Source organism: Hypanus sabinus, chromosome 17 (assembly GCF_030144855.1).
Source record: "Hypanus sabinus isolate sHypSab1 chromosome 17, sHypSab1.hap1, whole genome shotgun sequence".
Classification (NCBI taxonomy): domain Eukaryota; kingdom Metazoa; phylum Chordata; class Chondrichthyes; order Myliobatiformes; family Dasyatidae; genus Hypanus; species Hypanus sabinus.
The window spans coordinates 30,104,783-30,129,973 of NC_082722.1; the positions used below are offsets into that span (position 1 = coordinate 30,104,783).

The 25,191-nt window shown below is 40.8% G+C and overlaps 1 protein-coding gene across 3 annotated transcripts in view; it reads right to left on the minus strand.

Annotated features, from left to right (window-relative positions):
* Window positions 1-25,191, minus strand: part of ripor1 (RHO family interacting cell polarization regulator 1) — a 282,610-nt gene that overhangs the window by 172,609 nt on the left and 84,810 nt on the right. The window contains exon 1 of one of the 3 annotated variants that reach the window (XM_059992773.1): window positions 12,515-13,083. The exons of 1 other annotated variant lie outside the window; for it this stretch is intronic. The gene's annotated coding sequence lies outside the window, so the exon portion shown is untranslated. Of the gene's footprint in view, window positions 1-12,158; window positions 12,476-12,514; window positions 13,084-25,191 lie in introns of those variants that run through there. One more of the 3 variants, XM_059992776.1, reaches the window with a different exon arrangement.

A 25,191-nucleotide genomic window follows, 5' to 3' on the forward strand; every position in this document is an offset into this window, starting at 1 on the left:
ATGGCCAAAGTGCTTCACAGTTCATCTTCAAAGGGATAAGCAAACCATTTATCTAGTTATTTAAGGAGTTATCAAGATTTCATGAGAAAAAAACAGGGGAATTGTGGACTTGTAAAGAACACATTCAAATGTTCACTGGAGGCTATAAGAGCATAAGACATAGGAGCCGAATCAGGCCACTTGGCCCATCATGTACACTCTGTTATTCCATTAGAGTTGATTTATGAACCCTCTCAATCGCCTCCTAGAGGATCACAATCGTGTCATGGTTCAGAGGCTTTTATGCCTCAATGACCCAGACAGCTATGCTCTGGAAGCAAAGCTTCACACTTTGGCTCTTGGTAGGGTCACCCACGCCAAAAAGGTCAATGGGTCGAGATCAGGCTAAGTGTGGTCCACTGGTCCTCAAGGTTCAGCTCATGGCTAGACAACCCAGACTGGTCAAACAAAAGTTACGTAAACAGCAATGAAGAAGCCTTCTACATCTGTGTGTGACAGCATTCCTGAGTTCCGCCCAGGACTCTCAGGGCTGACAGTAGTGAAAACAGAGAGGAAGCAACTATTATGGTGAAGGATGCCCTGAACACAGGCAAGACCAAGAGCAAAATTGGTTTACAGCACTTTACTGGACCCTGAAGGACAGAGGAACTGTAGGAGATCAAAGACAACTTGGGGTCATACTGTAGAGGCAGAAACGAGGGCAGTGAACCACACCTGGAGCACAATAGAGAAGATGGCCAAGGACAGATAGAGATGGAAAACCTTCATTGCTGTGCTAAATGCCAGCCTGTACTTGCTGGAATTTAGAAGAATGAGAGGGAGAGTCTCACTGCAACCTATCGAATACTGAAAGGCCTAGATAGAGTGGATGTGGAGAGTATGCTTCCTATAATAGAGTAGTCTAGGACCATAGGGCACAGCCTCAAAATGGGTGTCTATTTAGAACAGAGATTAGGAGGAATTTCTTTAGCCAGAGGGTAGTGAATCTCTGGAATTCATTGCTGCAAATGGCTGACGAGGCCATCTATAATAAGCAAATCAATCTCATTCTTCTGCCTTCTTCCCTTAACCTTTAACACCCTGACTAATCAAGAAACTATCAGCCTCTGCTTTAAAGATGACCTACAGCAATGAGATCAGCAACCACATTGCAAAAAGCTCCCAGCTGAGGACAACGTCAGCAAGGTTGCATTATTAGAGTCCAACATTGTGACTTGGAAGACAAAAGGACACAATGGTTGAATCGCTTTACCTTCACATCACACACCCACATCAAGGGTAGCTTTGTTGCTGGAGTGGAGCCCCTCCTCACAACTTTGCAAATGAACTTCACTTTTGAAGTGATTGATTGTCAGACAAAACTACACAAGGAAGCAATTAAAATTGGCAACTTCAATTAACAACGGTAAAAGTGATTTCAAAATCTCTGTTACTGTGACTGGTCACCAGTAAAGTGCAGAATCATCACAAATCCAGTCAGATCCCTTTTCATTGTGTCCATGGAAACTACTGAGAATAGGATTTATAAATTAACATCACAACTAAATCTGAAATACAACAACAAACACAGCTGTATTTCTCCCAAAAATTTGCGTCCCTTTTCATCCTCCAGCACCTACTAAATAGATTCAGCAGCCCTTGAAAGCCATTGAGGTACAGTTTAAATTCTGTTTACCTAGGATTGAAGTTAAAACCAGAAATCATCTGCAAAGTTGAAATGGCCAAATACAAGACTTAGGAGCGAAAAAAATATCCCACCTTAAAAAGGGATGATTTATGAAGTTATTTTTGCAGTTTCCCCCCACACCACCTCCAAATTCCTTGTTCAGTTTTCTAACTTTCCCTATTTCCCGTGGCACATGCAGAATTCTATTTTTCACACCTTAAGTTCCTTTAAGAGGTGGTGATATAGAGAGTCGACTCAGATTTGCTGAATAAGCACCTACATTTTGATCTACACAGGAACATGTACTTGCATGCGGATATATCTGATTTTGTTCTGATGAAAAACGTCTCTTTATTATCGAATGCCCGACTTATTTCAGGTGTGAAGATGAAATCATCACCATCAAGCAAACATTCTACAATGATTATAATCTTGTACGTGCTGTATTCATCAATCTTCTGAAGTACTCCCATTACATTTAATTATGTCCTGCACAGATATTAAAACTGTACAGAATTGTAAAAGGCAGAAAAAATTATACCAAGAGTCGTTTATGCTGCCTGACATGGGCAAAAAATGGTAAGCAAAAAATAGTGCAGTCCAAAACAGTAACTGTAGCTTTTTCGAAACAACTTTAAATCAGTTGTGTGTAAATTATTCTACAAGTATGAGTTATCATTACTGAATCCAAGAAACCCTAGTCACAAAGTCAGCAAACTTGTACTCTCATTGTACCTGCAGCCAGATCTCACCAATGGCACGAGATGCTAGAAGTGTAACTCAAAAGCAGGACAGAAATGAATTGAAGTGAAGAAATAACAAATGCCCACCTAGCTGGGCATCAGAGAAATATGGGAATACAGGAATGAAAAAGGTTGCAGATTCTACCATTGATTACTCCAGGGCTGATCCATATCTCAACTCCATTTACCAGCTTCAATTCCAGATTATTTTCATGCAAGAGTCAATTTCAGTTTCAAATACGTTAACTGACCCGGCTTTTTCTCTTTGGAGTCCTGAGAAGATATTTGTAATTTTGACATCTCCCAAAATGTCCAGCTCTAAACCTTTTAAGGTTAAAGCCTTTAGTTCAGCATTCTTCCACCAAAACAACTCACCCAATGAAAGGAGAAAGGCAGCAGAACGGAAATTATAGACCAGTTAGCCTGACCTCAGTGGCTGGGAAAATGTTAGTGTCAAATGTTAAGGATGAGGTGTTGGAGTACTTGGTGACAAAGGACAGGAGAGGACAAAGTCAGCATGGTTTCCTTCAGGAAGAATCCTGCCTGATGAACCTGTTGGAACTCGTTGAGAAGATTACAAGTAGGATAGATAAAGGGGATGCAGTGGATGTTGTTTATTTGGACTTTCGGAAGGTCTTTGACAAGGTGCTACACATGAAGCTGCTTACTAAGTTACGAGCCCGTGGTATTACAGGCAAGTTACTAACATGGTTAGAGCATTGGCTGATTGATAGGAGGCAGTGAGTGGGAATAAAAGGATTCTTTTCTTGTTGGCTGCCAGTGACTAGTGGTGTTCCGCAAGAATCGGTGTTGGGACCACTTCTTTTTATGCTGTATTTCAATTATTTAGGTATTGGAATAGATAGCTTTGTTGCCAAGTTTGCAGATGATATGAAGATGGGTGGAGGGGCTTGTAGTGTTGAGGAAACAGGTAGGATGCAGAAGGACCTAGACAGATTAGGAGAACGGGCAAGAAAATGGCAATTGAAATACAATGTTGGAAAATGCATGGTCATGCATGTTGGTAGAAGAAATAAATGTATGGACTATTTTCTAAAAGGGAAAAAATCCAAAAATCTGAGATGCAAAGGGACTTGGGAGTCCTTGTGCAGAACACCCTAAAGGGTAACTTGCAGGTTCAGCCATATTAGAATTCATTTCAAGAGGTCTAGAATACAAGAGCAGGGATGTGATGCTGAGGCTTTATAAGGAACTGGTGAGGCTTCACCTTGAGCTCCTCATCTTAGAAAAGATGTGCTGGCATTGGAGAGGGTCCAGTGGAGGTTCACAAGGATGATTCCAGGAATGAAAGGGTTATCATACGAGGAACGTTTGACGGCTCTGGGTCTGTACTCACTGGAATTCAGAAGAATGAGGGAGGGATCTCATTGAAACCCTTCAAATGATGAAAGGCCTAGACAAAGTAGATGTGGAAAGGATGTTTCCCATGGTAGGAGAGTCTAGGACAAGAGGGCACAGCCTCAGGATAGAGGGGTGCCCTTTCAAAATAGAGATGCTGAGAAATTTCTTTAGCGAAAGGGTGGTGAATTTGTGGAATTTGTTGCCACATGCAGCTGTGGAGGCCAGGTCATTGGATGTATTTAAAGCAGAGATTGATAGGCTCTCGACTGGACATGGCATCAAAGGTTATGGGGAGAAGGCTAGGGAGTGGGGTTGAGGAGGGGGAAAAGAATCAGCCATGACTGAAAGGCGGAGCAGACTCAATGGGCCAGATGGCCTAATTCTGCTCCTATGTCCTATGGTCTTATGATTATTACCACTTATCTCACCCTCGTTTGAATTTATTAAAAATTAGAAATCTCCATTTTTCATGTTATTATAGCTCTTAAAGTGGTCAGACCCACATTAAAACAACATTTAACACATAATCTGGTAACAGTGAACTTATATCAAAGGACAATTTTGCATTATGGTCTTCATAAGTTCAATACATTAGGTGCTGAAGATGTTTGTATGAACACTTCAGAACAATTCCTTTCCTGCAGAATCATGCACCACTTAGCATTTGGTCAAACAAGCTTTTTTTCCCCTGAAAATACTGGGTTATGTTGGAAAAGGATGCTTTCATTTAGCTCAAATGCAGGTACAGTACTCCAAACAATATGAAACGTTCCGAAATGTGTCTGAGACAAGGAGCTCCACAAAGACAAGGATTGTTCTACTACACACTTTACCACAATCAAAACAAAACACCCAGTTGGAATATTCGGTCACTTTTCCTTCCAACGGTACAACTTACAGGGACTATGTAATCCAACAACTAGTATGTAAACTTTGAATAAATCAGAGCTTTGAGTGAAACATTTGAATTGAACCCAAAGAAAATGCAGCTTTCCACTGCAAACAAGGACTAAAGGCTTACACTGCTGATCAATAAAAACAGGGTCTAAAAAGGAAAAATGACTAGAGTGAAAGTAGGCCAGAAACCTGTTTCATTACTTAACTCTTCGACAAACACCCACCTGAAATCAGAAGCTTGCAAATCTAAATGGTGAAACGTATCACTCAAGTTGAATAGAAACACTCAAATCACCCAGCAAAGCCCACCCACGTGCAGACTGGAGGCATGGCATACAAGAAAAGCCTCTTTTTACAACCTTACGTATCTCTGGGATATGAAGATCTCTCGGCTCTAAATCAGATGGCGTGTTGAAGTTCTGGTCCCAATATCCATGATGAAACTGAGTGCAATACCAAGGAGCACAGCACTGTTGATGGCCTGGAGTCCCACGTGCCCCCTGGGTAAAACATTCCCTGTTTACCTTGGAACTGACAATATTGCGCACTGTCCTCTCTACTTTGAGCTACCACAACCCAGTGATTCTGATAAGCCAGTGAAATCGGGACACTGCGGTCGTGTAGCACTCAGCACGACACTGGTACAGCTCTGTGGCATTCTGGAGTCCAGAGTTCAATTCCAGCACCATTCTGTAAGGAGCCTGTACCTCCTCTCTGCAGAATGCATGGTTCCCCAGGCATTCCAGTTCAAAGGTGTACCGGGTGGATTAATTGTCCATTGTAAATTGTCCTGTGATGAGATTAGGGCTAATCGAGTTTGTCGGGGGTTGCTGGGATGGTGTGGCTCGAAGAGTTGGAAGGGCCGACTTTGCACTAAATCACTAAAAAAAATTTTTAAATAAATGGTCCACTCTTGCTGAGGTCATTTCATAAATATCTTTGCCCACATGTGTGATGAAGCTCAGAACAGTGGGTCCAATTTGGGAAGCATATAAACAATGTGGCCTGCCCATTAGTGCCAGCTGATTGCAATTATAGTATTAATGTTAGGAACATTAGCTCACTTTTTCTGCCTGCGGATTTTAAGGAGACAGCATTGGTTGTTTTTCTCCAGTGCTTTGAGGTGGCTGCTGTAAGTTGCTCATTCCTCAGCAAAGACTGCAAGGCCAGGGATTACGGCTGCCTAGATATTCAACCGGTATTTTTGCCCAAAAGGTGTGCTGATGCACTAGAGAATTTCATCACTGATGTTAGTCTTCAAAGAGAGGTGGCACCCAAGGAATGGAAGACGGACCACTTTTTCTAGTGTCACGTCTAAAACCTATATTGTCAGCAGTCAGGTTCCAGTGGCTGGTAGGAGACCAGTGGTTTACAGAAATGTTAGTCCTATTCACTCGTGTGCTTCAGTGACCACTGCATGGACACACACTCCATCTGCTTTCTTCAGCTTGATGACTGAAATTGGGATGACCTTGGTTCTGGAATGGAGCTGACATAGGTTGAGCAGCTCTCCCCATATGTCCCAGTTATATCCACCCCAGCAGAAAGACTCCCATTGGTCAATGGTCATCATGAGGGATCTTTTCAGGGTACTTCAGCCCACTTTCATCACTGCCCATCACAGTGCAGGGTGATGCAGAAATCCTTGCCAGCTCTTACTCAGATGATGTTACAGGTGACAATGCCTGTGTGGCTGCAGTTTTCCTCTCTGTTGAAAGACGGTGCTGGTTTCAGCAGGAAAAGATATTATTGATACAAGTTTCCCTGATTTTTGAGGAACTCTGATCCTTCCTGACTCTAATGATGGAAAACCTCAGAATGTATCAGTCAGTCTCCTCCAGAACACAGGGCAGGAGGACTCAAATTACAAGTCATCCTTAGCTCTCATTCAAGATGATGATGTCAATATCAGGGTGTCCAAATTCCCAGGAGACAAAAATGGAACAATGTTCTAATCTCTTATTGGAGCTACCCAAGAAGGACCAAAGGTGCAGACCCCAAATTTCACCAAGGAGTGAAAATTACCTATGCACCTTTTCTGTCCATATGAAATAGCTATCACACACCAGCTAGCACAACAAACAAGGGAGTCTTGATCCAGTGGCAAGGAGGTGCAATACAAGACAGACAAGACTCTGCTACAAGGACATCAACATATTTGCAGATGCACACAAATGCCTGCTACACAACTCATAAGTGGTCACAGACACAGGCACCACTTCTCATGTGCCTTCACAACCCACACCCACCCCACCAATCCAGCTTCTGGACCCTGCTGTGCACAAAATGGTTCTGTTGTCTCCATTTGAACACTTCCTAAAGTCTAAGTACCATTTCCCCGGCAGTAAAACAATGAAACATTCCAAATGCAAGAAAGTGGCGTGCAAAATGACAAGAGGCATAGATTGAGTTGACTTCTTCCCCAGGGTGGAAATGGCTTATACCAGGAGGCATAATTTTAAAGTGATTGGAGGAAAGTACAGTGGGGAGTCAGAGGCAAGATAATTTATTTATTTTATTTTTATTTACACAGGGAGTGAGTGGTGAGTGCATGGAACAACCAGGGGTGATGATAAAGGCAGATTGGATAATGGAAAAATGGAAGGCTGCGTAAAGGAGGATTAGATTGATCCTAGGGGTCAGCACAATATCGTAGGTTGAAGGGCATGTACTATGCTGTAGTGTTCTATGTTCAAGACTAGTTTCTTCATTATCTTTGGCCAGTTCAGGCCAATAAAACACATTTTACTGAATTTTTGTTGAACAAATCAAAACATACAAGTTTCAGAAAAAACAACCTGCAGTTTCCTGCGTCCCAGATTTTGAATTACCATCTAGAGTATTCAGCCCTGTGAGCGGGGCACAAGAAACACAATCCTCGAACAGAGCCACCTTTCAGCCTTTTGTAATTATCTCTGACATTATTAAAATATACAAATGACTGTGTTTTTGGCACATTCACAACTAACCCATAAAGCAACGAAGTGTTTGCAAAAATGCTTGAGCGTTCAGCTGCTATACAGCAGCCAATGGCACACTTATTTAACCAAGTCATGGCAGGTTATAATTCAAGTCCAAAACAATGATCCATTTCAGAATACCAATGGCAAAACAATCAGCAGAATCTGACAGTAAAGCTAAGCCTTCTCAATATTAGCTAGAGACATCTAGTGGTACAAAATGATTATCTAATGTTTATCCAGACAATGCAACGTCTTCTCTCTTTGTTAGGCCCAACATCTCATTCATTCAACAGCAGAACAAAGAATAGAACTGAAAAGTTACAGAGCAGTCATTGATTCTGGCCTTGGGAAAAGCATTGACTTTTGACATCTTTATGATTATGCACTGTATGTTCAAGTAACTCCAGAGAAGTCTACGTCTCAGGAGCACAGCTCATTATTCAGGATGAAAACTAGTACTTACAGAGGTAAAAGCCCCAGCAAAGCAACAGCCAAAATCAACCCCAGTTCTGCCCCTTTCTTTCCTCGCTGTGTCACAAACACACATACATATAACAGCCATAATATAACGCACCTACATATAACAGCAACTAATAGTAGCATTGATGTTGTATTCACTGAAAACTCACATGGTCAACGCAAATTTTTGTAAAAGTGATGAGGCACTCAAACCTCATGTGAAGGCAAATGGCTCTGTTCCTGAAGCCATTTAAAATGAATATAAATGAGAAACTGTCATAGATAGGATGCAACCAGCAAGGTTTCAATGATGTACCAAGATACATTTTTTATTAAGCAGATTCAAAAGTACCATGCAGCACAGAAAATTACAAAAGAAATGTCATCAAGGTGTACAAAGTCTTGCGTTTAGTTACTTTTTGCTTTAGGGTTTTTTAAATAATGTACATGTATACTGAACTCATCCGACTGTTACTTCACAAAAAGGCTTCATTTAAAATGCCTTCTCTCGACCTGTCCTGCTCACTGTATCAGCTACAAGGGTCAGTGTTCAAAGTAGAGGTCTTTCTTTGCACACCTGTACAGACCTGCCCGGAATGCTCTGCAGGCTACCAGCCGCTCCTTTTGAAAGCACATGCCCGCACAGAATGTAACAGCTCGGAGCAAAGTTACATTCAAAACAGCTGTGGTAAAATTAGAAGCAAAATGTAATTTAATCACACCACCTTGGCAATGCCATTTCTGAACTGCTCCGGCAAAACTGTCACAGATTTACACAGCACACCAAACAGAACCTTTGGCCCATCGAGTTTATGCCAACAGTCAAGCATTCATTTACAATGACCCTGCAGTAATCCCATTTATTTGCATCATATTCCTGTCAACACTCCCCAATATTCCATCACTCAGTCAAATACCAGGGCCAATTAACCCACCAATCCATTTATCTTCGGGTTGTGGGAGATAAGGCAGTCACCAGAACATGTGAACACCTAGGGTCAGGACTGAACGTAGGTCAGTGTAACCGTGAGGCAGCACCTCTCCTAGATGTGCCACTATGTCACCCAAGATGTAGATTGGATGGTGCACAGCCAAAGAATGAAACTTGTTACATTTTTGAAGCTTCACTTCTGCTTATAAAAGTGGTAGAAACACAGAATAATGCACTTGCATTCATAAATTTAATTTGCTGAAGTCTTCATCAGCAGGAATGCATCTTTATCTATTTGTGAATTATGTTACGCATACTGCCCCAACATTATTATGAGTTAACACTTAAACTCAGAATTAAAGTTTCAGGGGATGTCAATCAATTACTTAGGTGGTACTACAGGTATCAGTAACTGTATGAAATGTAAACCAATGATTCTGAGAACATTAACAGCAATCTGAACAAAGGACTCATTATCATTTGCAACTGCAGATTTCGGAGTGAAAATTTTATAATTTTCATCCAAACAAGTTATTCTAGTTTTGCCTCAACATTTAAAGTTACCAGTGTCTCACAACACACAGATGAAACATATTCAAGAGGAGACCTGATGAGATTAAATACCATGTCTTTGAAAGAGTTGCAGCGAACTGTTTTAAGCACAAATGGAATACAAACTCCAAATTAACGGATGTACAAAGCACAGGTGGCAAACACTCCAGAATCACATCAAAAAGTTAAACACTAACTAGGTAATTTGTTTAATTAACTACCTCATGATCTTTAACTCCATACACCATTTTTCTCTAGCTGTGATGATGGCCAGATTACAGGGCAGGTAGCAATTAATTTGAAAATTCCCCTCAAGATTAAATTGTAAAGGAAGATGGGGATTAATAAATAATTTCTGAAATAGATAATGTACACAATTACACGGTTGATCTGTTTGATGAAAGAAATGAATGGGATTTTTATCTTGGCGTATGAAACTGTCCGGATTCAAAATGCATCAGTAAACTATGAACTGAAGACCCTGATATGCCAAATTCTCATGCCTGCTTTTATACTTTTTTTTAAGAACAATGTCATCAGATTCAAATTACCTGCACCAGCACAGCTATAGACCCTATATCTGAGAAATCACAGCGCTTCACATTTTGAAAGCCAGTTTTGGAACTCCTCAAAAATGTTCCCTTTCACTCAAAAAAGCCACGCAACGAAGAGTGGATGTGTGTAATGCATGCGAACTTATGGTGTGTGCACATATGCACAGTGCCACCGGGGGAAGCGTAATAAATAAGTTGCTAATGTTTAAGTCATTCACTATGTCATTATATTCCTGGCACTACATTAAAAATCTGAACTCGTACATACTGTATATTACTGTTGGTGAACAAGGAGATTGGTAACAGATGTTTTTAAAATTGGAACTGAGACAGAGAATACAGCAGGGCTGAAGTACGGGCGGTACTTGATAAGATACTATGCCATTCTCATCTTCTCTAAGAAACTTTTTAAAGCTGCCTTTGGATTTCTTTTTGGTCCTAGATCATATTTACTGGTTGGTGTACCACCATATTTTCTTACGGCAACCTTTCTAAGTCAAGGATTGCTCGTTGTAAAACATTTTCCAAAAATCAGCTAAAATATTATATTCTGGGAAAGCCACATGCTGGCAGAACATTTCAATAATTTAACAATTATTCACAATAATTCAATAATTAAACAATTTTAGTCATCATACTATTGGACAGTATCATCACTACTGAGAGGAATAATGACCCTAGATGTAAATTTCGAGCCAGTTAACTGTAAGGCAGCATTAGCAGAGGTACCTCACACAAAATGCTGGAGGAACTCAGCAGGTTAGGCAGTATCCTTGGAGAGGAATAAAGAGCCAACATTTTGGGTTGAATCCCTTCATCAGAACCTGAGCTACTGAGTTCCTCCAGCATATTGTATGTGATTTCCAGCATCTGCAGAATCGGTGTTATTATTAGCAGAGTGACAGGAACACGAGAGGAGTGAAGGCCTTTGCTGAGGAACAGGAATGAAGATAATTTGGGCACTTTGGTTCTGACGTGACTGAGGAAGCCAATGTGGAATCCACAGTTCACAGGATGCTTGGGTGGGCAGCTTGTGAATTAGTATGCCCCTTTCAGCATTTCTGCTTGGTTCACTCTGCTTTGACTCTAGGTTCTAGGTGCCACAAAAAATGTTATTCTCCTGTTTGAGTGGGATTTCCAGTAGTCAGAAGGAATGCTGTATTATTTCTATAGTGAATCTTTTCTTCTCAGTAAATCCTTTCCATGACAGAGTTTAGAATAGAGACGCATTTTAAACCACTTACAATTTACTTGGGAGAAATGGTATCAGGTTACCAAAGTGATATCTGCCTTTGTGAAATCAGTTAAGAAATACCCTCAAGTGTTCCTGAATTATTTAGAAGCACTTGGTCCCAGACAAACTTAAGTAACTTTTTAATTGTAATTCTAAACTACATTCAAAATGGTACTACATTCAATCCTTGACAAAGGCAGCACCAAGAGACACTTAGTGCACTAATTCACTGCACACCTGTCCACCGGAATCCTAATATGCTGAAATCAGAATTACCTGGTAAAAACTCAGACAACATTTTATTGCAGTAATGCACATAGTGATAGTACTAACATGGAAGAGAGAATGGAATCGTGCCTATTCAGAATGCCATGTTATACTTCCGGAGTCCAGCAGAAACACAAGCTGACTGGAGTTCTGCACATAAATCCTACATGGATTAATTTATGAAATTTATTTTGCCTAGATTCAATGGGAGTTTGGAAGATTGGGGTAAAGAAAGTAATCTAATATGATACTACACCGAAGTCCGGATTTTATTATCCAAAGATAAACTTAAATTTTGAGTTTGAAAGAGGTGGTGAGGAGAGGGAGGAAAAGAGAAAAAAGGGTCATCAGATTTACTGGAGGGTGATGTCCATTAAGGCTGCAGAGACAAGAGGAGAGTAGAAATGCAGTGCCGAGGAGGTGTAGTTTAAGGGGGCCGCAGGGTCTGGACGTAAGAAGTCAAGTGGAATAACAAGCAGCAAAGAGATCGTGCTCATAAAAACGGGTGTCATCACGGTGCGGTAACTTGCCTGTTGAGCGCCTCTTTCAGCCCAGACAGCCGGGGGATCGGCGCCTCTCCCCGCGGGAGCCGGGCCCATCCCCGTGGCTCCCAGCTCGCCGCCGGGCCCGCCAGACAACCCACCATCTCCGCAGACTCCCGAGGAGAAGTTTGAGTTGCAGAGCTAGCGGTGTCGGTACACCCCGGCGAGGAGACACTCCCTCCATAGTCGCCCAGTGACCCTCCGCGACTCGTCGCCTTCGAGCCCATTCTCAGCGCGAAGCCAGAAGCCCCCGGGCCCGACAGGGAGTTCGATGCCAAGGAAAGCAACCTGGCGAGAGCGAGGGGGGGACGCGGGAGTGGGAAGGGAAGGAAAACGGCTCTTACATGGCTGCAGCGTTGGTCGGATGAATCCAGCTGTGGCAGTCGGTTCGGGAGACCCGCGGCTTGGCAGCGCTTCCTCCGAGAAGGTCGAGGCTCAGACTGGCAGCATGTCCACACACTCACACACCGAGAGAGCAGGAGGAGCGGGCGTGCCACCGCCCCGCTGCGGTACCCTCCCCTCGCCGCTCCTTTCCCCGTCCACTTGCTGCTCCTACTTTCCCCTTCTCGTCAGTCAGTGCCGCAGAACCCGAGCCACCGCTTGTACGAAGAGCTGACACAGGGGGAGGGGCGGCAGCGCCAGGAGCTCAAGCCTCTCGTTGCAGTTTGGACTGTTTTGCGTCTCATTGTAGGTTGTGTACTGTACTGGGGACAGGCACCCGCATCCACCGGGCTCAAACCGCTGTCTGCAGTCAATGCAACCACAAAGTTCCACTGCTGAGCCTGAACAATATGCATGCATGCAAAAAGCGGACTTTATGGAATAAGTGACAATATTACCCATTATGGATGTAACTTACATTAGTTGTGAATGATTCCCCCTATGTAAAACGTTGAAATTGTTTTGTAGATTATTTTTCCCAAAAAAGGTTCTGGTTCAAAAGGGTACGTAACAGCTAAATATAGCTCTGCTTATATTTCATTTTGAGTGGAGGGCTTATTTCTGACCTTTGTTCCTCGGGAAGTTGCTGTGAATTTTATAGAGGCAGATGAATATCCGCCAATTACATCGTGGCCGATAGGGTTAAACTATGGGAACTAATTGTGAGGCTTTTGTTCTCTCGTGTCAAAATATTAGGGAGTGATTGCATTAAGATTTTTACAAAATGATTTGATGGGGAAAGAGACACTAATTCCCATGGTGAGTGTAGACGTGGGAACTCGGCACCTTTGACTCAGGTCTGTTTGCATACACCTGAACTCAAGCGTTTCAAGCTGCAGATCAAATAGGTGCATTTGCCTGATATTACAGTGCTGTGTATAATCAATAAGAAACCACAGCCAAACAAAGGTCTCATGCTGAATTCACTTTAATAATTACAATGTGAGGTATAAACCAATATTCACAAACATTCAAATTAGGTCTAGCACATTGGAATCTTTTTTAACCCAATGATACTGACAATCTGGAACTTTCCCAAAAGGTATGGAGGTTGGGTCAAGAACGACTGTGGCTCAAGCTTCATGTTTCATTAAGTATGAACCAGTTTTTATTCAAGGGATGAAGGTGTTGCTGACAAGGAACGTATTTGGTGCCCCTGAACAGTTGTGAAAATCTGCTTTGCTGAACTTCTGGTAAAAGCATTCACACTGATGGTAATGAGTTAAAGAGGAGTGATTCTTTTTCCAAATCAGGGAAGTATGTGACTTGGGGCAGGTGTGTGCCACAGTTTTGGGAGAGTGAACTGAGTGTGTGCATTCTGCAGCCACTGTGCACTAGTGGAAGGAGTGGAGACCAAAGATGCTTGGTGCCAATGTGTGCCAATGAGTGGTGACCTAAGAAGCCAACTGAATGAGCTGATTTATCTCAGATGGTTTCAAGTTTGTAGCTGAGGAAAATATACTCCAACAATATCTGTACCAACACTTGTACTTATGTATACTAATTTAATTTACTGCATTTGTTGCCTTTTATCCCTTGGTAATTTAAATGCTTGTTTCGGTTCTTCTTTCTTAATCGTGCAGTGTACTGACCCAGGAAAATGGGGCATACTGTATCATGTTCCTGTTTTGGATAGCTTCTTGCCTCAGACTATATCTCCTGTCCCAACATATAAATTAATATTTGATGTAGGTTAATTTATTTAAGCAAACTTGTAGATGGTTTGTCCCCCTCAAAATACAACACTGAGTTTATTCCAGCAAACTTGACCTTGCCAAATCACCCATGTAATCTCTTAACACAGAACATTAATTATTCAGATTTTGAGTAACTCATCCACCTGCCCTAGATCCATTCTTCCGCTGGTCTGACAGGATCGAGGAAAAAGCTTCCCTCCATTTCTTTGAGGTTTGTGGCGATTGAGATTGGTGGGAAAGGACACAATTGTCGGGCAAGTGGGTGGGTTGGTCCTTTGAATGTTAACATTGAGCTTCCTGCACACTGTGCCATTTCAAATATCCCTTTCCATTTTGAGTAATCATGGGCCAGGGGTTCTAGGTGTTGGTATAGACAGAGGCATTTAAACTTTTTCAAGAAGACCTTAAAAACACCTTTGAATCATTGCCTCACTATCTGTTTAATACCTACCATGGAACAGAGTGTCTGCTTTGAGGCTTATTACTTGTAGGTTAGTGATCTGGCTTCCACAATAGAAATAACGATGTAATTTTGGCCCACAATTGCTCTGGGACAGCATGCTGATATTGGCTTACTCAACCTGTCAGTGAGTTTGTGATTCAACCTCACAAGAAAAAAGCTTTTGATGAGCTCAACTGCCACTCTGCTTGGCCCTTAACTCCAAATCAGAGCAAACTATCTGGTCCTATTTTCTGTCACCCCGATGAATAAAAAGACAAAAAGGCGATAGACCAATTAAAACCAACAAAGCTTCAAGGGTGGTTGATATTTCTGCTGAGGCAGTGTAGAACTTCAGTCATTGATGCACAATTCCATCTCCTTCATTGTCACCATTCCAGGAGATCTCAGATATAATAATGTATTTCTGCAAGAGACAAGTCTGACTGCCATTTCTACAATGGCACCTCCTCACTGACTGCCACACAGAATGTCACCATGCTGATTCTCCTTGACCACCTCCTCCCAAGTGCTAAAGAACTGTCACTTCATTTGCAGCAGTGGCTCCATCCAGCTGAAATCAAGGTGAACATAATCTTTACAGCCCAAAAACACCCAAGAAGGTGTGGCACTAAACACTATACGTGGACATTTCAACTTCACCAGAGCCTTCGTCTAAATAACTGAGAAGGATCATGGAACATTCTCCTTGGAGCATTTTCCTTAATAACAAAGAATATCATTCAGGCTTTCCTGATGGCTAATTTTATTTTTGTGAAAATAATGCCTCAGTTGCTCAGATGTAACTCATCATTAAAAAAATTTTAAAAAGGGTACAGAAGGGGAAGGTCAGCCTTTCCAGCTCTTGGTTACGAGACTGGAGCTGTTCAGGAGGGTGGCAAAGCAGTGAGTATAGGATTAAGCTCAACTGTGAAGCCATAATGGCCATGTAATAGGGTGACAGTCATAGTCAAGTTGCAATGAGCACGAGATAGAGGATAGCATGTGCATGGAACTGCACCCCATATAGAACCAAAAGAGAAAGCAAGCGGATTGAACTTGGGAAGTAAACAATTTTGCAAATAAACAGATTCCCTCATATGATAATTAAGTATTTTCTCTATGCAGGGTATCCTGAAGAACAATAAGCAAGCTTGCTTTAGATTCCAAGTAATTTTCTTTTATTCATATTGTTTTCATGGCAAGTTTGTTTCACCACCTACAATGAATTATCTTGATCTGATTTTGAAGCCCTTCCTCATGTTCTTGGTGCCTGCACTATTATCTGTGATTTTTTTTAAATTCCAGAATTTGTTCCTGCTAGGATTCAATTCTGCAGGTGCCAAACACCCTTCTGAACACTGAGTGGTGAGGCCTCGATGTGATTCTAACGGCTGCTGGCGTTCTAATTCCATTTGCAGTGAGCGAAGTCCAAGACTGATTGTCTCTTCTCTGACTCAGGTGAAGATTGGGCAATGACAAAGTTCTCCGTGTCTCCTTGCTCATCAGCCAGCTCAGCACAGTTTAGGAATCAAACCTGTGACCTTGTGATCAGTCTGATTTATTGTCCTTATTTCTCAAGCATCAGGGAAGCTTTTTAGTATGGGACAATGTGGAAAAAATGCTTCAGTCAATTCTGTAAACTCCTTAACTGAAGAAAATATTTCAGATAACTCAAATGTTGGAATGTTAATATTTTGACAATCACATCAGTGTTTTCTTTCTCTGTGACACAATCTGATGAAAAATTCATACTTCAGACACTGAGCGAAATGAATTGAATCCCTGCAACGTTCTGAAGATGGTGCCTTGAAATGAATAGAACATGTGCTTATCAATCAAAGCAGTTTGCAGTGAGGATATCCTTGCAGACTGCTAGCCTATTCCTAATGTATTATATGAGACAGCAGGAATGAACTTCACATACATGTTAAAGCAACCATTTCCTTTTTGCTCATGATTATGCTTGAGAAAGGCAAACAATTCCCTAATCAAGACTAATATAGCATGTAATATATCTACAAATATTGTCGATAGTTAGAATGTCTTTTAATGCACTTATCTTTGTATATACACAAGTCAATAAAAAGCACACGTTAATTTTATTCCTCTGCCTTCAGCTGCTTGTTCTTCCTATTTATTTACATGGGCTACCAGTAACTACTGACAACGTGATTCAGCTGATGACCACAACTGGTAAAGAGGAAGCCCATGATCATAAAGTAGCTTGTTGTCTTTTTCTATTTCTTATTTCTCCACCCTCCAGCAGAAAATGCCAGGTTCCTAATTTACGTTTCCTCCAATAGCAGTGAAATTAGCCTGAGAGAAACAGCCCAGCTGTCAATAACTTCTCTCGTTCTATGGCACCATATGTCTTCTGAAGGACTGTACCTGAGAATGGCAGCATCTGATGACATAAACTGCTTTATATGAACGGCCCCCTCACCAAAGTCAGACATACATAACATCCACAAAATCCTTATTTGTTACAGGATTTGTAACACAGTGTCACTAAATTAATATGAATGTTCACTTGAAGTTCGGTTATCAAAAGAGCAAAAGCCATTGATCATCTATGTAACATTTCAGGAAGTGGAACATCAAATAGAATTCACAGTAATCAACAACTTTTGTCTTAAGTATTCAATTATTGTATCGTTATTCAATATACCAACAGTCAGATTCTCTATATGGCTAGCATTTGACTCAGCCATCGCATTAAAATGCTATCAGCACTAATGAATGACACTAAGGGTTTTTTTTCCCTCAATTAACTGAAACACCAGTATATTTGTGCAGTCTCTTGTCACGCAATGATATTACACCTCATGCACTGTTCCATAGTGTTAGTATCAGTGCCATCCATCTTTTCCCCTTTCAAGTCCACAACCTTTCAGGAAGTCCTTCCTGGAATTAAACAGTAATGGGAGCAATCCAAGTACATCTGAATGATTGGAAATTGAAATGATCAATAGTGAATTCTCTGTTCAAGATTCTTCATTACTCCCATATTGTCCAAATTCCAAATACACCAAACCATCAATTCTGTAGAATTAACACGAAAAATTACCAGAGAAATCAAAGTTATTATAGTTTTTAAAATTTGATTTCCTTCAATCATAAAAGTAGCCAACTTATAATAAGTATTTTTCTGGAATAAAGCTGTTTAGGCCAATGAGATTAGTTGGACTACTTTTATATTGGTTTACACAGAAAATTATTAATCTTTGGTGAGTCAAATTGTAATTCAAAAGAAATTGCCTAGAACACCATGTTCACAAAAAAAATTACCAAACAGCTTAAAGGAGTTTCTTTTCCCAATGCCATTGGTTGCCATGGTAACTAGTTCTAGGCAATACATGCTGACAGTGATGTAGTTCAACAATAATCAGTCCGGCCCATTTTATCCTGACACAGATTTACAGATTATTTTACCAATCAGTAATATGTCAGTGGAAACCAACCAACAAACTCTGTCTCAGTTACCATCTGATTTGAAAGCAAATTAATGAAGAAAGGCTAGGAAAGAAGATGAGGAATTAAGATTGATTATTTAAGATACACTACATGGATTTTCAAGGTTCAATGGATTTTTAATTGATTCCAATTAAATTAGTTTGCCGTTCTTATGCATATTTGGAGCAGTAACTAATTCTAATCAATTTTGTCTTAAATACAACTTTATATCCACCTGATAAACTACTTTCTGGGGCCAGTTCACAGGGAAAGAAAGAACTTGGTGTCTTCACTCATGTCCATGAAATGAGCTAATCTCCCAAAAATACCTATTTTGTAAAATAAACCATGACTAAACCATAAATGTACAGATAACTGGACTGAGTTTTTGAATCCATTAATTTTTTTTAATTGTGATGTAAATAAAGATGCAACTATTCAATCACAAATTTACCAAAGATCCCCAAGTAATGGCAATCAAAAAAATGTTGATTCTGAAAATCTGAAATAAAAGCAGAAAATTCTGAAAACATTTAGGAAGTCAAGCAGCATCTGTGGAGAGAGAAGGGCCTTCAACCTGTAACATTAACTGTGTAAAGTTTTCCCTCCTCATCTGCCAAGTGTTTCCAGCATTTTCTGTTTTTCATCCTGGTAAATGCTATTGTACAAGTTATTCACCATCATGGCATTCTCTTCAATTGGTTGTACATTAGAAGAAATACTAATAAGAAAACAAATACAATATACAACATATGCTGCGTGTGACTGTGCATCCTCTGAACATCAAGAGCTTAGAGCATTTTAGCACCCATGTGTATTTAATAAACTATTAATGTTCTGCATGTTTATTCAGTTTGCAATGTTACTTTTGCAATAATTACATTCATATTATTTCCACACAATATTCTTTTTACAAGACATTATTCGGGTGGTATAATGTGGTTAGCATAATGCTATTGCAGCACCAGTGACCCGTGTACAATTCCCATCCCATCGCTGTCTGCGAGGAGTTTGTATGTTCTCCTTATGACCATGTGGGTTTCCTCCCTCTTTTCAAACCATCGAGTTGGTCACACGGATATAACTAGGCACATGGGCTTGTTGGGCTGGAAGGTTCCGGTGCCTTGCAGCATCTCTAAATAACTAAGACAGTAGGACAGTGGTGCAAAATTATTACAATCTTGGCTTGGACCTGGATTTAGATTCTCTTCAATCTCTAGCCTGTGAAGTTCATGCACTAAGTATGTTTAAGTAATCTTAACCCAGTTATTGGGGCATGCATCACAACCTAGCAATTTTGCTCAGAGTAACCATAAGGTGTCTGGAGTTGTACGCTATGGTGTGACATTGTGCATTAGACAATGGACAGCCCTGCAATTTGAATACTCTTGTAACATTCTTGATCCTGGTCCTGCTAAACAAGGACTAATAATGGGACCACAATTGCCAGTAATTCTTTTTCATTCAGTTCAGTATCTGATCTGTGCATTACTCCAACACCACATCTCAGCATCCCTAAATCAAGCTGGAAAAACCAAGCATGATATTCATCAGAGCAAACACCAGGAAATCTGCAGATGTTGGAAATTCAAACAACACACACAAAATGCTGGTGGAACACAGCAGGCCAGGCAGCATCTATAGGGAGAAGCACTGTCGACGTTTCGGGCCAAGACCCTTCATCAGGACTAACTGAAAGGAAAGATACTAAGAAATTTGAAAGTAGTGGGGGGAGGGGGAAATGCAAAATGATAGGAGAAGACAGGAGGGGGTGGGATGAAGCTAAGAGCTGGAAAGGTGATTGGCGAAAGTGATACACAGCTGGAGAAGGGAAAGGATCATGGGACGGGAGGCCTAGGGAGAAAGAAAGTGGGGGGGGGGGGGGGAGCACCAGAGGGAGTTCCTCCAGCATTTTGTGTGTGTTGCTCAGATTTCCAGCAACTGCAGATTTTCTCTTGTTTGTGAAAGTTAAAGTCTACTTTTTCCCCATGTTTGGATTAATCATTTAATTTGTCTTTATTCAGTTCAATAATTTTGTCAATATGTTCACAAGGCTGCCATTGAAGAACATTGATAGTAACCACACAAACATCTAACAGAGTTAGATTGATGGATTTCTGTCAGCACAGGACTTATTAAGAATAAGCAAAGGGCCAAAAATCAAAGACAATACAAGAGTTTGATCCAACAGAAAAATGGATGCTTAATTATTAAAGTAATGGATGTCTTTTTATCCATTACATGTGAGATATTTGCAGCACCATTTTAGATTCAGGCTGTCAGAAGATATGGGGTGCTTCTGAACAAGGAGAGAGAAGGACACAAATCAATAATGGGAGATAAAAGTGCCTTAAGCAGTTTTGACCACTTAACATAAGTTCAATTGTAGAACCAATGGAAATTTATGAGCAGGTTTGCTGTCCATGCATTGGTAATCACTGGAACATTTCTTTCCCTTGGAATTGGGACCATTTATTGACAATATCGTCAGAGTAATATTGAGCAAGTTTAAATATAGAACATAGAAACTTACAGCACATTACAGGTCCTTCGGCCCACAATGTTGTGCTGAGCATGTAACCTACCTAGAGACTGTCTAGAGTTTCCCTAACGCTCAGCCCTCTATTTTTCTAAGCTCCATGTACCTATCCAAGAGGCTCTTAAAAGATCCTATTGTATCTGCTTCCACCACCACTGCTGGCAGCGTATTCCACGCACCCACCACTCTCTGTGTGAAAAACTTACCCCTGACATCCCCTCAGTACCTATTTCCAAGCACCTTAAAACTATGCCCCTTCTGTTAGCCATTTCAGTCCTGGAAAAAGCCTCTGGCTATCCACATGATCAATGCCCCTCATAATCTTGTTCACCTCTATCAGGTCACCTCTCATCCTCTGTCGCTCCAAGGAGAGAAGGCCAGGTACACTCAACCTATTCTCATAAGGTACGCCATTCTAAATATAAACATTGAAAACCTACAGCACAATACAGGCCCTTTGGCCCACAATGCTGTGGCGAACATGTCCTGTGCTGACTTTAGAAATTACCTAGGGTTACCTATAGCCCTCTATTTTTCTAAGCAACACATACCTATCCAGGAGTCTCTTACAAGACCCTATCGTATCCGCCTCCACCACCGTTGCCGGCAGCCCATTGCATGCACTCACCACTCTCTGCGTAAAAAAACTTACCCTTGACATCTCCTCTGTGCCTAATATATCAGTGCCATTCTAACTATTTTCAGATCTGTAATATTTTACTGGACAACCTGTTGTAATTATAAAGGTAGAATGATAAACAGAAGGCCAAATATAGAGAAAACTGTAAGTGTGTTCCATACAAAGATATTGTGCAATAGTAGCATACTGTGATAATTTATACATGATGCATCCCTTTCTCAAGTGCATTAAAAGGTGCTTCATGCAAGTCTTTGCGCTGTTATCAACTTCAAACAAAATTGCATTGGAGAGCTTGGTCAGTAAGGCTTAGTCAGTCACAGCTAACCTGTACTGTAGATCTGGCACAACTAATGGTAATTAATGATCAGCTGCAGCCTTAAATGCCCTTTTACAGCCTCTTTCCAGAAAATACTGCATTGCTGGCCTTCAAGCAGCTTACTCTGAAGTACAAAGAGAGATCATTCTTCATATAACAAATCCAATTTTGTCGCTAGTAAATACAAGCCTAAAAGGTTCATCTGTTGGCATCAGATACTGTTTTATGTTACCATATCTCTCCACTCTCTTATATTTTACCTTTTCCACCTATCACTTCCCAGCTTCTCACTTCAAGGCCCCTACCCCACTCACCCACCTTCCCCCCTCACCTGCAATCTTGCACTCCTTCCCCCCTCCCCCAATCTTCTTATTCTGGCTTCTTCCCCCTTCCTTTCCAAACCTGATGAAGGGCCTCAGCCCAAAACAACAAGTGTTTATTCCTCTCCATAGATGCTGCCTGGCCTGCTGAGTTCCTCCAGCACTTTGTGCTTGTTGCTCTAGATCTTCAGCATCTGCAGAATCTCCTGTGGTTATGAGACACTGTTTTTTTGCTGCCATTATCTTTTTCCAACCAAGGGATTTCTACCCAAATAGTCTTTCCAAAGGCTACTAATTTCTGTTTACTCACCCTGAAATGGCACTATCCCTTGCACTTTACTGAGTGCCCCCAGCTGTTAACATTTAAATGCTACTTCTGCAGAGCTTCCACCCTCCTTGATGATCGGGCCCAGACGCGTCCAGAGATCACCAAGGCATAAGTGAAATCTACAAATTTATTGTGCAACATTTGTATTTGCTTGGTTATTAATAACACACCACTTGACTAACCTCCGAACAGATGGATGATTGAAAACAATCCCTAGGAGTTGATGATTAATTGTGCATATTCAGAACAATATGCAATCAACATATGCAGAATCACATTTAATATCACCTGCATATGTTGTGAAATTTGTTAGCTTTACTGCAGCAGTACAATGAAATACATGATAAGATAAATATAGGGAAAAAACTGAATTACATTAAATATATTTATGTATGTCTATTAAATAGTTAAAATAATTAGTGCAAAAAAACCCCCAAAAAAGTAAAAATGTAGTGAGGTAGTGTTCATGGGTTCAATATCCATTTAGGAATTGGATGGCGTAGGGGAAGAAGCTGTTCCTGAATCACTGAGTGTGTGCCTTCAGGCTTCTGTACCTCCTCCCTGATGGTAACAATAAGAAGAGGGCATGTCCTGGACAGTGGGGGGTCCCTAATGATGGACGCTGCCTTCCTAAGGCACCACTCTTTGAAGATATCTTGGATATTACGGAGGATACTATCCATGATTGAGCTGACTAATCTTACAAGTTTCTACAACTGTTATTCTGCTGAGGTTTCCATCTCATTACTCCCCTGTCAAGGTTGCTGCCCGAGTATTTATTCCAGGTTGATATGAATACAAGCCAGAAATAGTAAGAAGAAAATAATTTTAATTTGTAGCCCCACAGCTTGGTACACTAAAGGAGAGTAAAGGCTGGTACAGAAAAATACCCAAGAGTTTTAGCGACTCAGCTGTATATTTTTTTCCATATAGTGTAGGCACCTCATCAAAATCCAGAGTTGTGCCAAACTAAGTAAACTCCCAACACTGTCAAAAGTACTGGCAGCTTTGGGATAAAGAAATTAAGATGCCTCCTGCTGCTAGGAAATCTACAGTCATCCTTGCTGGGTGTACATTTGTGTAATCAGGACTTTTCTACAGAGCCAATGGTAAGGCGCGTAATAAATCAATGTCTACCACTTGAGCAAGATCGACAAGCAGCCATGCATCGAAGGAAAAATATCTAGATCAAAGGTTAATTTTCAGAGAAAAGGATTTGGAGAAAGCTGACAAGAAAAAAAAGATTATTCAAGTAATTGAACATTTTCCATTGCAACTTTAAATTGTTCTTTTTCCTTCATGGTGAACATTTCTTCGCCCATTTGACTGCTAGGATTGTGAAATTCAGTAGTTTTGTTCATCACAAACACCAATGAATACAATATCCAGGTGTCAGTATTCCGAGTGAATGAATTACAATTAAATAAGATAATGAGCCGAAGACCATGCCTGTGCACTGGCCCATTTACAGTCACCATAATAACAAGAGAAGTTATCTCTTATCCACGAAGCCACAAGCAAATAATTTTCCCTTTTCTTTGTTTATTACCTCAACCATCTGTGCTGGAAGATGTGAAATAATCTGTTTATTCGTTCTGATAAAGGTGAGCCCTAATTTGAATAAATAACATAAGATCCAAATTTATATTTTATATGAAGCTGAGTTAAACTATGAAAGTTGTGAAATTTCAATTCCGTTCCAAAACAGAATAAATTCACACCATATGCACTTTGCAATTGACTGCCTCTGAATTTCACAATTAAAACTTCTGTGTTTTTCTTTCCCAATGATACCCTCCAACATCTATTTATCGCTGTGGAACCTGTTTAAATATGTTGCCTGTAGCTCCTCCAACTCAGGTCACCAAGATCACTATTGTCGATTGTTTCTAGTTTTATCCAGGATTTGACAAAACAAAATACCTGAGTAAAGTAAAATCAGTTCGAACTTGCTGTGTTGTTTGTTAGATCAGTTAAGGAGGGTAAAGGGAAAACTAACCAAGTATTAAAACATTCCACAAACTTCAACTCACAGGTCAAAGGTCTGTAAGGAAGACTTAAATCACAACATAACAACTACCTGCAAAGATCTATACATTTTACACTGTAATAGACAAGTAACATTTCTGACAGGTAGCAATTCACAGGACACAGTGAATTGGATAAAGATTCAGAAGGTTATAGTGTCGGGTCGTTGCTCTCGTCTCTTGTTAAAGGCTTCTAACAAGCATGGTGGGAGGGAGGTAGAAAATATTTAAACTTGTGTGCAAACACAGTTTTCTCTTTACCAACATTATATGTACTAAACAACCACGTATTCGAAGATACCCATGCACATTTGTGGTAGTTATTTAATTTCTTGTATCCAGGATACTCTTTTCACTCCAGTGGGTGTCTCCTGTCCAAAGAGGAAAAGCTATAAAGAAAGGAGTGGCAGTTCAAGTTGCATCTCACTCATGTGCAGATGCATCTGTAGACAGATGTTGCAGACAAAAGGCAATGGCATGCATTAATGGTGGGTTGGGGGTCATTTCAAAGGAGATGTGAGGGACAAGTCTTTTTGACACAGAGCGGTGGGGGCCTGGAATGGTGGCAGAGGCAGATACATTAGGGATTTTTAAGAGGTGTTTAGGGAGCCACATGAATGTGAGGGAAATGGAAGAATATGGACACTGTGTAGGCAGAAGGGTTTAGCTTAGTTGGTTCTTTGATTACTAATTTAATTGGCTTGGCACAACACTGTTGGCCAAAGACTCTGTTCCTGTGCTGTACTATGTTCAACTTTGTCACAAGAACATGCACCATCTTCCAATCCCAAAGAATTAGCCAAGATGTAGACTACCGC